Source organism: Neophocaena asiaeorientalis, unplaced genomic scaffold, assembly GCF_003031525.2.
Source record: "Neophocaena asiaeorientalis asiaeorientalis breed wild unplaced genomic scaffold, Neophocaena_asiaeorientalis_V1.1 scaffold18, whole genome shotgun sequence".
NCBI classification, from domain to species: domain Eukaryota; kingdom Metazoa; phylum Chordata; class Mammalia; order Artiodactyla; family Phocoenidae; genus Neophocaena; species Neophocaena asiaeorientalis.
Window position 1 is genome coordinate 1,424,322 of NW_020172444.1, and position 15,202 is coordinate 1,439,523.

A 15,202-nucleotide genomic window follows, 5' to 3' on the forward strand; every position below is an offset into this window, starting at 1 on the left:
TTCTCTTATTCCTGCCCCAGCGTCCTCTTCTTCTCCTGCCCCTCTCAATACCCTCTAATCCTGCCTGTTCTTAAAATTTTTTTTTTTCCCTTGGTTTGGGGGAGTGGCTGAACTGCTTTGGGAGGACCATCAAATTTGGGTTCTTTATCATGATATCATGGCCAGCCTCTGAGAGAAAAAGCTATTCGGAAAAACCAAGTCAGGAAAGACAAAGCACTGTGTCCATATTTTGAATGAGAAAGGGTGGTCATTGTTTGATCTTTCTGGAAATTTTCAGTGCTGTGCTAGAAGGAAGTCATGAACCCTCAAATCTGGAGTTTATTGAATACGAGTTTTATGTAGCTTGGTTTTTCTGGGTCTCCACCTGAGTAACAAATGATGGTAGCTGACATGTGTATAACACAATGCCAGGCACCGTTCAAGAGGCTTACCATCAATTAAGATATTTAATTCTCCAAGCCATCCTATGAGGTAAGTATATAATTACCTCCTTTTTGGGGGGAGAGGAACTGAGACACACAAGATTACCATCCGTGGTCAGATACCAGGAAGTGGCAGATTCAAATCTCGGCATCCGTGCTATCAATCACTTTAGTGTTACCCCAGTCCCTATCTCCCCAAGGTCTCAAAGCACATCTTAGATAAATAGTATCACTTAGAATATAAAAGTAACAAAGTGAAAAGTTAAAGATGAGATTTTTTTTCAATTTCCTCATGCGTTGTGTGCTTAGAGAGAAACTCTACAGCCTTAGAGCCAGTCAGTAAGCTTAGCCAACTTAGACTCTGTATCAGAGTCGAGCACACGGTGGCCGTAATAGATAACAATACATACTTGATGAATTAATGGATTAAAGCAAGTCAGTAATCCTCAGTGAATTAAACTGTTGGTGATGCCTAGCACATAGATAAAATGAACTTTTAATGTTTTTATTTATTGCTACTCTTAAAAGTATAAACTCAAAATTTTCTGGAAAAATGTACCTATGGGTTACAAGATATGTAGGGTGCTATTATCTCATGGAAATAAAAACCTATTGACCTGCAAATGAAAGAAAATTAGACACATTTGAACACTGGAATCTAAAGTACCCAGGGATCCCAGTGTCTGTGGTTATCTTGCTAAAATAATTAGACTTCTGTTAAGTAAATTATTAAAATAATTAGACTTATTGTGAACAAACTGAACATAAAGAATTGATAAAGTCTTGATCTAAAACGTAGAAGAAATTTTGAGGGGAGACTTAGTGTGTTGAGAGATTGCCACCTCTTGGTTGATACAGTGTACTGCACCACAGGTGTTTTAACCTCTGAAGTACTAGGTGCAGGTCAGGCATAGAAAGGTCACAGTGGGGTTAAAAAAAAAAAATCTCCGAGGAAACTGAAGTGCCACAAAAGAAATTGGCAAATACTTAAAATTTTTTGTGAAACACTGCTGTTGATCAAAATGTGGAGGCATCAGTCCTCTCAGTTTTGCTCACAGAGCAATTCAAAAATATAGATATATAGATAGATTTGATAAGAAAACTCTGGTTGTGGGAATAGAGATTATCCTTGTACTTGAGTGCCAGGAAGAAAAATATAATCATTACAGCATAAGAAAAATTTGAAATCAATTCTGTCAGTAAAGAATCCTATAGATCATAATATAGATTTATGTCTAATTCTTATTTTTTAAAAAGTCAAATAACAACATATTTAGTAAACTATTATATGCAAGGTACAGTTAGTAAGAACCGTGTCTGAAATGCAGTCTAAATTACTTATAGTTTGCCTGTCTTCAGTTTCAGTTAAATTATCTACGTATTCCTTCATTTCATTTTTTACTTGAACCACCTACAAGGCAACATCTAGGCAATAAATTTTGGAGCAGACGTACAGTCTGTATTTACAGGAAATGTAAAATTCTGTAGAACTGACATGATATAAAATTATGTTGTACCGCTAAATTAGAAGTTCATTCCTCAACGTTGCTCATTCAAATGTACAGATATGTAATAAATTCATCATCTCCCGTGACACACTATTTTTTTTAATACTTCCTAGTAACTTATCTACCCCGTCTTTTCATATGGTTTTGCAAGAGTGAAAGAATCTGGAATCTGTCTTTGAACAGTTAAGCTAGTGATTTCTTTCCTGTCTGTGCATGGCTCTTACATGTTCCCGAAGATCTGAGTGTAAGAAATTTCATAATACCCTTGGAGGTGTGAAGGAAGACAGGGATTTGACTCATGGACTAAACTTGAAAAAATATTGTAGTTGGGCAGTGGTTGCAAAAGGCCTTTCAGCAGTCACAGTTTAAAGTCTTTTCCAAGAACTATGTTTCCAAAGAATGTTAATAATAACTCTGGAACATCCTACATGTGAAGCACAGTGAGTGGTCACCGCCTTTGGTTTGGGCAGTCCAGGGATCTCGTTCTGCTTTTGGCGCTGCTTCTGTCAATTGCACTGGGCGAGTTGCTTCAGTTTCCTATATGCGAAGTTGAGAACTCTTTTGAGGTTATGGTAATTAATACTCTTTAAGTATGAAAGCATTTATCATTGTGATCATAGATCCTGATTATTATGATCAAAGCAAGTGCAGCTATTAATAAGCTATAGTGGAGAATGTAAACCAAACTGGAAAGACATAAAAGGCCTCCTAAATTGCGTGGCCACCGTATGTGTACACTGTATATGCAGAGAGAATACTCTCAGAGGTAAGTGGTCCAGTTCTTTGGGACAGAATTCTTGGTATCCATGGAACTAGACTGAATTGGATACCATATGGAAGGACAAGTAAGGAGAATATAACAATTTATATTGTTTCTTATTGAAAAGATTCTTTGTATTTATTTAGAAGGCTACCCCTTACTTTTCCGGAAAGGGTGAAAGTACTTTTCTCACTATAAAAGGCTTATTGCAAAATAAAATTTAGTAGTGAATTAAGCACATAGAGCCTTGGTATTAAATGTGATCGTTACGTTAGTTTCCTCACTTGTAAAATGGTAGTAGCAACATCTTCCTAAGGATTGTCTGAGGGTTAAAAATGTGCTAACACATGTTAGATGCTTGGCATACAGTAAATGCTTCGTAGGTGTTAGCGATGATCATAGATCAAATCTTGTTCCAGGATATGAGTTGAGCTAATGATTATTCCCCATCGTTACCTCACTATACAGTGCTAGAAGTCTCTTTGAAAGTAAGCAAGAGTCAAAGACGATGAGGGGCAGGTGAGAGTTTGGGGACTAATGCAGAGCCAGATAATCTCTGCAGCCGCTGAGAGAACCTGCTGCTTCTGTGCCCCTCGAGGCTCCCAGGCTACCAGTGTGAGTTATTATATAATGTCTGAGAGAGGCCTTGTGCCTGGAAAAGACCATTCAGGGTTGGGTTTTAAATGAACATTCAGTGTATCCAATTTATCAATGTTAAAACCTAGACTTACCTAAGAATTTAAGTTCAACGTAAACATTTTGTCCTTCTGTTTATAAGTCCAATATTTTTATATAAAATAAGATCAAGTTTTATTTTGTGATTAATGTTTATATAGCTCAAGGAACAGATTAAACTTTCCTTGAGAGTTATTTCTATATCAAAACTCTGTTAATTAAGTCTCTAACACTTTGGCCTCTGATTTATAAATTTTATGTATTTGATTTTATCTCATGCATTTTATATACCTGAAAGGGCAGCCTCCAATCCTAATAAGCATTTTCTTCTTAGGTATTTAAGCAGCTCTTATCAATCTAATAAATCAAACTTAAAATGCAACAAATTGAATTCCCTAATGAATCTAAATACTTACTGACCTAATAGAGTTCTGTGAGTTCTCATGTAATATAAAATCCTAGATATTTCAAATTGAAATCACAAGGCCCATCAGATTATCTAGTATATGGTTCTCTTAAACATTATAGACATATTAAATAACAACAACAAAAAAACCCTTACTCTAAAACTTTCACAGTAAAGTATTAACATTCTAAACTTAATGTATGTCATTATCTGTGTAGCAGAATTATCATCTTAGGCCAGCTAAGGTTACTGGGTAGAAAAATTCATGACTGTGATTGCCAGTTATTAGAGAATTAAGACCAGGACATGGGATGTGTATACGCACAGTGTGAGTCTAAGTAGCCATGTGTGACATGCAGAGCACATTCTATCGTTTCCATGTTAACAGGGGACCCCACGTGTTCCTAATGTGTACTGTTTTTATAAGCAATACCTTCCATTGCAGTGACTCTCAAGGGAATAATAGGGCAGATAAAATTAATAAAAGCTTTTCTCTAACTACACATAACTCCCCTCAAGAATCAGGTACCTTCTGCTAAAGGTATGCGTTCACCTTAATTGAAATTCTCTACCACACAAATGACAAACTTCCCCTGACCCAGTAAAGAAGGTTTGGGGCAATATTCAGGGTTCGATTGAGTCACTGATTCATTTTAAGGCATTGGCTCATGTGATTATAGAAGCTGGTAAATTCAAAATCTCTAGGGTGGCCTGATGTTGTGGAGGCCCAAAGAAAGCCGAGGTTCCAGGTCAAAAGCCATCAGCCAGAAAGAGCCAGTTTTGTAGATGAAGTCTGAAGTCCAAAGGCAGTTGGGCAGTGGGCAGTGGAATTCTCTTTCTCATAGGAGGGCCAGTCTTTCTGTTGTAATCAAGCCATCAACCCATTGAAGGAGGCCCACTCACATTATGGAGGGTAATTTGATTTACTCAGATCCACCAATGTAAATGTTAACCCCATCCAGAAACGCCCAAAATAATGTTTGACCAACTTCATCTGGGCACTCCGTGGCCTAACCTAGTTGACACATGATATTAGCCATCACAACTGGGATTGAAAAAAAGGTTGAGAACCAGTTAAAGAAAATATTTGTAGAGCTTCTCCAGCTCCCACTACCATCCTGTACAAACACACACGTAAGCAAAGGTCTTTATTTTCAGTTGGGAGTGAAATGTCGTTCTTCTCCTTCCCTAGATATACACTGGAAAAGGGCAGGGAGGAGGTGGGATCCTGAACACTCAATCAGGACCCCCGGCTGGACAGGGCTTTTATGGCAGGTCAGGGAAAACCAGGAAAGAGATATTGGACTTGTGGAAGGGAGTGAATAAACAGGAATGAATGATACAAAGGCCAGGCACAAAAAGAGGGACTGCGTGAGAGGAAGAACACTAGAAATGAAGCCAAATGTGGATTCTTAGAACAACATTGTTTGGGGCAGGTGCTTTAAAGGAAGAGAAAGCAATAGGCAAGTAAGCCATGTTCAGGTTATGATCATATTGCAGTCATATTAGGAAACATGATTTGTCTCAGGGTAAGGAAAGCTAAAAAGGGAAATTTAAAAAACTCTCATAAAGGGGAAAACTTACTCCATTTCCTGCTAAGCTGTTGGTGACAGAACTTGGGAGGAGTGTCCTGGAACTGGGCTGCAGTTCCCAAACCCAATTCCCTGGAGTTGGTGTGAGTCAGCGAGGGTTTGGGATGCCAGCTGGGAAGGACCAGCACGCTGGTTGAAGCTGTCTCAGTGGCCTCAACAACTATTATAGAACAGCTAAATGTGAGGGGAATTTGATGGAAAGTTGGTGATAAGAACACTTCTGAAATTTTAGTTTGTGTACGATTTGGACTTTGGGGTATCAATTTTATTTTTACTTTTGTTGCTGTTGGAAATAAGTTTTTTTAATTACATCTTTATTGGAGTATAATTGCTTTACAATGGTGTGTTAGATTTTTTCTTTCTCAAGATTGCTTTGGCTATTCGGGGTTGGGGTATCAATTTTATTCAAGGCTTATTTTCTTAATAGCTATACTACATTGAAGTGCTAAGAAGGTATTTGGCCATGCTCTGTTATTGAAAATATTCTGACTGGAAAATAACTTGCATTATTATTATAATCATACCTATCTATTAGAATCTTTCTAATGTAAAGCCAAAGTAGAGAAATTAAGATATGCTGTAAAATGAACCATCAGATCACAAAAAGCAGCACTTTTATTTTTCACTAACAAGCAATCAAATTTTTAGCAGTTTAAACTTTCTACCTTGAAATCAGACATTATGACTAGGCATTCGATTTTCTAGAAATGCCTTTTTGTTGTTGATTTTCTTTTTAGTGGAAATTTTACTTTCATGTATTTTAAAGAAATTTTGCTGATAGGATTTTTTTCTCTTCATTGATAGTTGAAATGTACTCTAAGAAAATGAACTGTGCTGAGTGGGACTATGAAAAATATCACTGTATGTGATTGCTTAAAGCCCTGTTCTGTGTTTGAGGTTTTGAAATCAAATAATGTTGTATTTATTTTGACCTTTTCCTAATTGACTTTGTAAGACAACTATGGCTGGAAAAAAGCCACTGGCTGCCCATGTCTTTTATATGCTGACCTCATGGCTAGAGCAGGCATGCCTGGCAGAGGAAGGGTGAGGGAAATTTTATCTCCTCTCCCTTCATGCAGCAGACAGATTGTACCTCTTATGACTGTGAGGAATGCATCTAGGAAGTGCTTAGGAAGCGTGTTGGCATAAATCTGCAGGGAGCAGAAACTAGGATGATAATTATTTTGCTCAACATCAGTAGCCAGTGTCTTAAGAAGCAAATTACAAAAGATTAGCTCATTGGAAGGCTTCCAGGCACAACAAGGCCTTCTTTTATGCTTCCTTCTGAGCTTCAAGTCTCAGTGGCAAGCAGAGCTGTTATGAACAGTTGTGTTGGTTGTGCACTGTTCAACCCTAGAAGTTACCATTCACACCATAATCTTTCAGTGCCTACCAAGGTAGCCAAATAAGTCATTGCCAGAGGGAGGAGTTACTAGGACTGTATCTGATTCTGAATAGATCCGGAGGGGAAGGTAAGAAGGGAGTTACTTCAGATTAAGATAAATAGCAATATATGAGCAAATCATAAAACAGAGTTACAGATCTTAAAACAGTTCAGTTTTGCTTTGCAGCTTTAGCTTATTTCCTATAATTAAATGGGATACATATTTATGAATAATCTATTAATTATGTTTAGCAGTACTTTAATATTGCATTAATTACCTAGAACTTGCTTTTCAAATGATGATCCAGTAGTACATCTTTATTTAATAAACTTGGGGTCTATACTTCTGAATATTCATCGAGAGTTTTGAACAGCTTCAAAACTTAAGATACAATTATTTTTACCCTTAGATTTTAATAATTTAGTTTTATTAAAAGAAAACAATATTTTGAAAATTTAACCTGACTTGACCTTTGAAATATCATTAAATTTCCCTGGACCTCCGTTTCCTCAGCAGGAAAATGAATGAGGTTAGACTGTCCATGATTACTTACAGTGCATTCAATTCCACGATTGTCAGTCGTCTGGGAACACCCATGTGAGCATCACCTGAAGACAATAGCGCCATCTGGCGGTGATTATCTCATATTATAGCCCACAAGTTTCAGTGACAGATTGTCTTCCCAATATTTTGCAGCCTAATAGTAAAAATGTCTGCTTAGAATTGTAGAATATGTAAGCTAGAAAGGACCTTAGAGATCAACTAGTCTTGTTTTCTCATTTTACCAATTAAAAGTAGAAATGTTAGATGAATACCAGACTTTAAAGAATACGTTTTTTTGTTTCTCTTGACTTGTTTTTTAATTGGGGTTAAATTCACATGACAAAGTTAAGCATTTTATAGTGAATAATTCAGTGGCATTTAGTATATGTTCCGTATGTTGTACAACATTCTCTTTAATCTTAAGCACATGTGTAGCTCAAATTTTAAAATAATTCTTACTTGAGTAATGCAAAAAACATAATAGAAAAAACAAAATGTATTCCTTCCATATAATATCTATTTTACCTAATTGTTGACTTCTCAGATTGTCACTTCAGAGTAGTACTTAATGAGTAGGAAAGCAGGAAATGAAACAGTTTATCTGTCCTTCCAGTTGGAAAAATATGAAGTAGGTCAGCTTAGAAAATTAACATGTTGAACTTTCCTCCTATTTGCCTGTTCATTGCATTGTCCAGTCTTGTCTCTTATCGAATATTAGAAGTTACTTCATTCCTAATTTCCTCTGAGATTGCCTGAATGCAAGACTTAATGTTTTATTTCTAAAGCCCTGTTTACTTAGAAATGGGGGAGACCTTTCATGCAGTCCTTCCTGAGAAATTCATGTTATCAATCATTATTTTAAGGTTTTTATGTGTGGCATAATTTAATGCTGTTACAAGTCTATAAATTTTGAATCCAGGTTTTAGAAATGGATTTCTAAATGGAACCTCCATTGTTTTGGCATTCACACCCAACAAATCTCTCTCTCCGGTTATAGTCTGGCTACGTAAACAGCAGTGTGATGGAAAATGCTGGGAGTGACTGAACTTGGAAGGGGCAGCATTAGGTGAAGGTTGGAGGTGAGGGAACTTGATTGGCCTACAGCCTGTGAGTTTCCTTAGAGCATTAACATTTACAGGCGTCCCACAGAATGTAAACCCTGCCGAGACTAGACTTCATTACTTCCCTCTCCTCGACAAGTACAATTTAATTGAACATTAAGCAATTTGATCTCTTCCACCTAATAAATTAAGCAAATTCAATAAATATAAATCCTGCTAATGATAAAGCTGACCCTGGTGGGGCTGAGCTCACCAGCATTCACGGTTATTACTCTCCCTGGAATTTTAGTCAGAAATGCTTATTGCTGAACTAAGTACTTACCTGATACTTACAGTCTAGGGAATGTACTTAATAATTTTCTTCTAAGGGTTTCAGAAGGGCAGCTGTGGAATTGAAAGAGCATGGTTTTGCAGATAGACCAACAGAGTCAATCCTTCAACTAAGCTAGGACAGTTATGCTATAAACCTTGGCTTCCTTATCAGAAACGAAAGGAGCTAATTACAGTTATTTCATAGGATTCTGAGATTTAAGGGGAAAAGTGTGTGCAAAGGTACACAGCGCCTAGCACACAGGAGCTTAATAGTGCATGTTCGCTAACTTTCCTTTTTTCGATTGTTCTTTAGCAGGGATCGGTAGTAGGCAGCATTTATGTGGTCCTTTCATTTCCCTAAGACTTTCTTATCTATTATATATGCCTATGACTCTGAGTTACCTTCCCTCCTCTGCTTCACCTGGCTGACCCCCTTCCTGTAGATGCTCATCTCCAAAGTGAAGGCTTCCCCAGCTCTTCCTGGCTGACTCTAGGCATTACCTCTTCTTCAAGCACTATTGCACATGTCAGTGTACTGTCATTTTATCCTTCCTCTCTCTCTCTCCCAAACTCCACACTGCCTGTAATATTCTCAGCCTCTGGTTGGATGAGTGAGTCGATCACTGAATGGAGCAATGCACTGCCTTTAATGCTGCTAAGGCACAGTACCATAATCCTGTTGAACAGACAGAGCTCAAAGGAAGGTATCTAGTCCGAAGGGTAGGAAGCAGTAGGACTAGAACCCCGGGCTTTTGACTCTGGGTGCTTCTCTTTTTATTTTTATTTTTACACCTTTATTGGAGTATAATTGCTTTACAGTGGTGTGTTAGTTTCTGCTTTATAACAAAGTGAAGCAGTTATACATATACATATGTCCCTGTATCTCTTCCCTCCTGTGTCTCCCCACCCCTCCCTATCCCACCCCTCTAGGTGGTCACAAAGCACCAAGCTGATCTCCCTGTGCTATGCGGCTGCTTCCCACTAGCTATCTATTTTACGTTTGGTAGTGTATATATGTCCATACCACTCTCTCACTTTGTCCCAGCTTACCCTTCCCCCTCCCCGTATCCTCAAGTCCATTCTCTAGTAGGTCTGTGTCTTTATTCCCATCTTGCCCCTAGGTTCTCCATGACCATTTTTTTTTTTAGATTCCATATATATGTATTAGCATATGGTGTTTGTTTTTCTCTTTCTCACTTACTTCACTCTGTATGACAGACTCTAGGTCCATCCACCTCACTACAAATAACTCAATTTCCTTTCTTTTTATGGCTGAGTAATATTCCACGGTATATACGTGCCACATCTTCTTTATCCATTCATCCGATGATGGAAGCAGTAGGACTAGAACCCCGGTCTTTTGACTCTGGGTGCTTCTCTTTTTAGCAGGGGTCCCCAACCCCCAGGCCGCGGACTGGTACCGGGCCGCACAGCAGGAGGCGAGCAGCGGATGAGCGAGCGAAGCTTCATCTGCCGCTCCCCGTCGCTCGCATCACCACCTGAACCTCCCCCCAGTCCGTGGAAAAATTGTCTTCCACGAAACCTGTCCCTGGTGCCACAAAGGTTGGGGACTGCTGCTTTTTCAGATACCTAATTTTCTCTCACAGCTCAGCAAGTTTTAACATCAGGAAAGCAGGTTTACTGCCTGCTCACCAGGCACTGTGGATAAGAGTGTACTCTCTGAGAATAAGCATAAGCAGGCAGACACCTAAACACATGTCCAGTTCCACAGGGTGTGGCATCAGCAGTAGAATCCTCTCTCTTACGTTCCTTCTTCTGTCATCAGTACTGGATGGTATGTTCTGTAAATGGTCAACATTTTTCTAATTCCATAGCTTTCGCTAATTTCAAAGAAAAGTGTCAATTATACTACTGGCTCAGCACGCGCTCAGGTAAATATTCGTTCCGTTCTCCCTGTCTCCGTCCTCCATTTCCTGGTGTGTATGTTTTCCAAACACCATCATCAATTAATAGTACATGTGGAGGCCTGTAGGAAAAACACCTGATCTAGAAGTGTCAGTAAAATATGACCCATTTTTCCTTATGCATATGAATTGGTCCTTCTCCTTTTTTGGAAAATCATGCACTTCAAACTTTAGAGCATTAGCTTTTCATCCCTGATGTGTGGAGAACAAAACGCAGCCTCTTCATCATTTCTAAAAGCAGCTGAATTTAATCTGCCTCAGTCAGACTTCACCTCCCAGTTTCCTCACATGCCTGATTGGCATTGTGACGTGTGACTGTCCAGACCAGCCCTACAGATGTGTCTGTCATAAGGAAGGAGATTTCCTGCCAGGATATGATAATGTGCTTCCCATTGCTGCTGACAGCGGGGGCCCCAGACCTCTTGGCTCCAGGAGGGGCAATTTTTAAACTTTTTTTTCAATTTAGTATTAAAATCAAAGCAGTACCATCTGTCATGTGAATCTGCCATGCCAGGGAACTGAGCGTAATCCATGGCCTGGATCTTGTTTAGACCACGTAAGTGATGGCAGCCCACACCATCCCATGTGTGGCTTTCATAGCTTTGATCAAGAGCTTAGCATTTGTGCCTGCAGAGGTGAGGAGTGCAATGAATGGGGGGACTTTGAGGTGTGAATATTTCTACTTCCTATTCATTTCACATTCATATTTGGCTAGATCCTGGACGGACACATTTTGTCCCAGAAATGGCATTTGCCTCACAAAGTACAAGCCCTGCTAAGCAGAGCTCTTCCTTTGCACCAAGCCCCAGACAACTAGGTGCTTAATTGTTGTCAACTTGCTTAAGTAAGGAGTGTCTTGCAGAAGGAAAAAAAACTCTAGGGACAAAAAATGTGTTCATCTCGACATGTTGAGCTGGATGAAGGGCAGCCACGAGATTCTCATGGGCCGCCATCAGGAGCTGTGGCAACAGTTCAGGGATCTGCTATTCCCAGCTCCACAGCCTCAGCCAGCCACAACTCACTGCCTCCCCAGCTGGACTATAGCCGTGACCCAGCCCTAGGGATAACCAGGGCCAAGCGCCGCCAAGCTCAGTGAGCTCTGGTGTGGCTTGGGATGCTCAGAGATCCAGCACATGTTAGAAAGGTGCATGTGCCCAGATCCTGGAGGAGACGCCTTACCCAGGATTCACTAGAAAACTCCACGATATTCCAGTTGTTGCCTTAAAAGATGATGAGGAACCTACTGGCTACTCAAGGCGTTTCTAAAGGGGTCGAGCATATACTAACAACTGCTGAACATCAGTTTTTCCCCCTGTATTTTGAGTTTCGTTGATCTAGTGTTATAATGTGTTGTTGCTGATACCTTATCACTGTCTGATCAAGTGATTAAATTTGCCCAGGCAGTCAATAATTTTTGAGATGAAGACATCTTTCTCTGTTTACTGAGTTGGAGTTTTCCTCCATCTATTTAAAAATTTCAAATCTTGAAACAATATCTAAAAACATCTGGAGACTGTGCTTTCATTGCTCTTAATTTATTGTACAGGTCTTTGCCCATTGACAACTACGTTTAAAGTTTTGCTAACACTATGTTATATCAATCATTCTGATACCGTCTTTGCAAATCCTCATTTATTTCCAGGTGTTCAGCAGGGACGTGAGTGATTTTACCTTAAAAAAAATTGTAACCTCCATTTCCTTGGTGCTTCAAAATTTATGAACAGTTCCATAACATCATCTCATTTTTTAATACACCAGTAACAGAGAGGCAAACAGGAATTATCCCCATGTGACAGATGTGAAAACTGAGGCTTGCCCACAGTTGCTAAGCTGGAAAGTAAGTGGTACAGTCAGGACTTGAGCCCCGGCTTCTGCCTCCGAAGCCCATGTTCTTTTCATTACCCCGTGCTCATTCACCCTTGACCCTGGCCAAGAATGAGAGCAGATGTGTGCAATGGGAGAGGCAGCATGGATGGATTAGGATAGACCCATCATGCTCCCAGAAAAATAACTCAAAATGCATGTCTTGGTGTTGATGGGACCGTAGCACATCTTCAAATACAAAAGAGAGTACATTCAATATAGAAATGATGTTTTGATAACTGACCAAAAATCTTGACGTTTGGATTGGTAACGTATTAGATAAAGTGAAGCAGCAAAGGACAGTAAGCTCTAGAAACTTGAGAAAAATGCATGTCCAGGGATGAAGGGAGGGGAAGGAAGATGCAGCAAACCGCAGAGGGTCCCCCGCCCATTACTCTCCTCTGCTTCCCTTTACGGCCTGGGTCACGTCCAGAGCCTTTCTTAGTAACTACTTGGTAGTCCCCAAACACAGCTTACAGTTTGCTTCTGTGATGCCTTTGGGTAAACTCTTTTTAGAATCCCAAATATCTTCTATTAAGTAAATCCTTCTCATCTACTTAGTTTCAGGTCAAGTGTTCCTTTTCTAGGAAGCTGTTCCTAAACATCACACAGGAACAGAAGTCCATTCCTCCTCCACTCCCCTCCCATTTGATCCCTTCCTTTTGTGATGTTAGACGGTGAGAGCTTGGAGGGTGGAGACCAGGTCATTTCCTGGTGGAAGAGGCGTGGTCTAGGGGAAAAGCCACGGGCCCGGGACTTGAGAGCGAGATGCTGAAGAGGAGCATATACTGCTCAGCCATCTCTGGACTTAGGTTTGCAAAATAAGAGCATGAATTAATTTTTTTTAATATCCACTCTTGATCACAACTGTTGCCTGGATACAAAATGTTGTCTCCCTTTCAGATGTACAACAAATATATATAAAAAGTCATGAGAGAAAATGACCTCAGTGTGTGAAACTTGTAAACATTTTTGCGATCTTGCCTTTGCAGGGAAATCCTTAATTCTTCTCTTTCAGACCTGAAGCAGAACTGACAACCATTTGTGTTCTCTTTGTTTGAAGCTTTATTTTTGTGCGTCAACGGTCTTTTTCCAGGTTTAGCTACTTCCTTAATGAAATTAATATTTCTCATGAAATGGTTTCGTGAGGAAGTGCTCGGGGATGGCTGGGATGGGGGTGTGCGCCATTCCTGGAATGCTTCCCACAAGAAGAATTTTAGGAAGGGGCAACCATGATCCTACCCTGTCTAGGGGTTCAGGGTCTTTTCTGCTTTTACGCTCCCGTTCTGCACTTTAGGGGAGAATGTGCGGGTGTGTGCACGTACATACATGCGCGCACACACACATACCTCACACACACCTTTGACTCCTTTAAGAGGAGGGTGATGGAAGAAAGCCTTGAGAGTTCACACACTTGCCTCAGTGCTTTTCTTTAGTTTGGTTACAGAAGGAACTAAAATAGAGGAAAACTCCTTCAATCTGTGGTCCAGACAAGTGTGGCTGCTGCCTGGTGTGGCTGCCCTGAGTGTCCAGCCAGTCCTGGGGCCGGCTGACCTGCAGCTCCCAGTTCCGGCAGAGATGTTGAAGTCTAGGTAGCCCCAGAATTTTCACCAACTGCTAGATGAATCCTCGGGCAGTATATTTTCTATAAAATGTGCGTTTGGAGCATGAAGATATCTCTTCTAAAGCTTTCCTCTCTAGACCTTCTAAATAACTCTGCTCCAAAGTACCGGTAAGAGCCTGAGGCCGTGAAATGCACTGAAAGCACAATCATCGCTGAACATGTGGAGAACCAAGATCCCATGTGCTATAGGTGGGTCCTGTGAGGAGGACTAAAGGGGGAGTTAAGTCAGATGGCCGTGGGAATGGGAACGTGGCCTCAAGAAGTGGTAACTGCAGATGAATTTAGCTGAGGTGCAGAAGAGGCAGAGACAAGAATTACAAAGGAGCAAGGTAGATGTAGGAGAGGAAGCATGTTAAGTGTACACCCTTCAGCTGCATGACTGAGTTCAAGTATGGTGCTGCCTCATACCAGTTGTCATTTAGCCACTCCATGCTTCTATTTCCCATTGGTAAAATGGAGATAATAGTAGCTTTTCATCGGGTGGTGTAAAGAGTTTAGTGAATTAATGTGTATTAAGTGCTTAAAACAGTATCTGGCACAGAGCAAACGTTATACAACTCTTAGCTATTATTACTAGTACCATTATGTCACTATTACTGTTATGATGAGATCATCATCATCACTGCTATAATGTTATTCGTAAGGGACCAGGTCTTGAGTAGAGAAGTATAATAGTAGGTACTAAATTCAAATGGTATTTAGTTGCATCTTCATTTGGTTGTGTCTCGTTTTTGGATCACCAGAGATGCATTTTTTTTTCTCTCTCTCTATTGAGTGGAAAAGTGTATCTCTGTATGAATGACTACTTTATACGCTTTAAATGTTTTGATGAAAACACCTGATGGGTTCAGATAAAGCCATTCTTCCAAAAGGCTTGAAGCAGTCTCCGATGGCTCATTTTCTCAGTCCTTTACTCTCCTGGGACACATTCTACCAACTGTTCAGCTACTGTGTTGGGTCTGCTATTCAGAATCTTAATTATGCTGTACAGCATGAATTGTATGTGGATGAATAGAGCACCCATAAAGAATATTGAGATGTTTCAGGATCAGGGGTGTGTGTGGGAGATGGGGCACGCGGTGACTGGGTGCATCCAGGTGTGAGCAAACAGCGACGGTGTGTCACG

The 15,202-nt window shown here is 40.1% G+C and overlaps 1 protein-coding gene across 6 annotated transcripts in view; it reads left to right on the top strand.

Annotated features, from left to right (window-relative positions):
- LTBP1 (latent transforming growth factor beta binding protein 1) overlaps nt 1-15,202 on the top strand; it is a 417,473-nt gene that overhangs the window by 393,562 nt on the left and 8,709 nt on the right. The window lies entirely within an intron of this gene.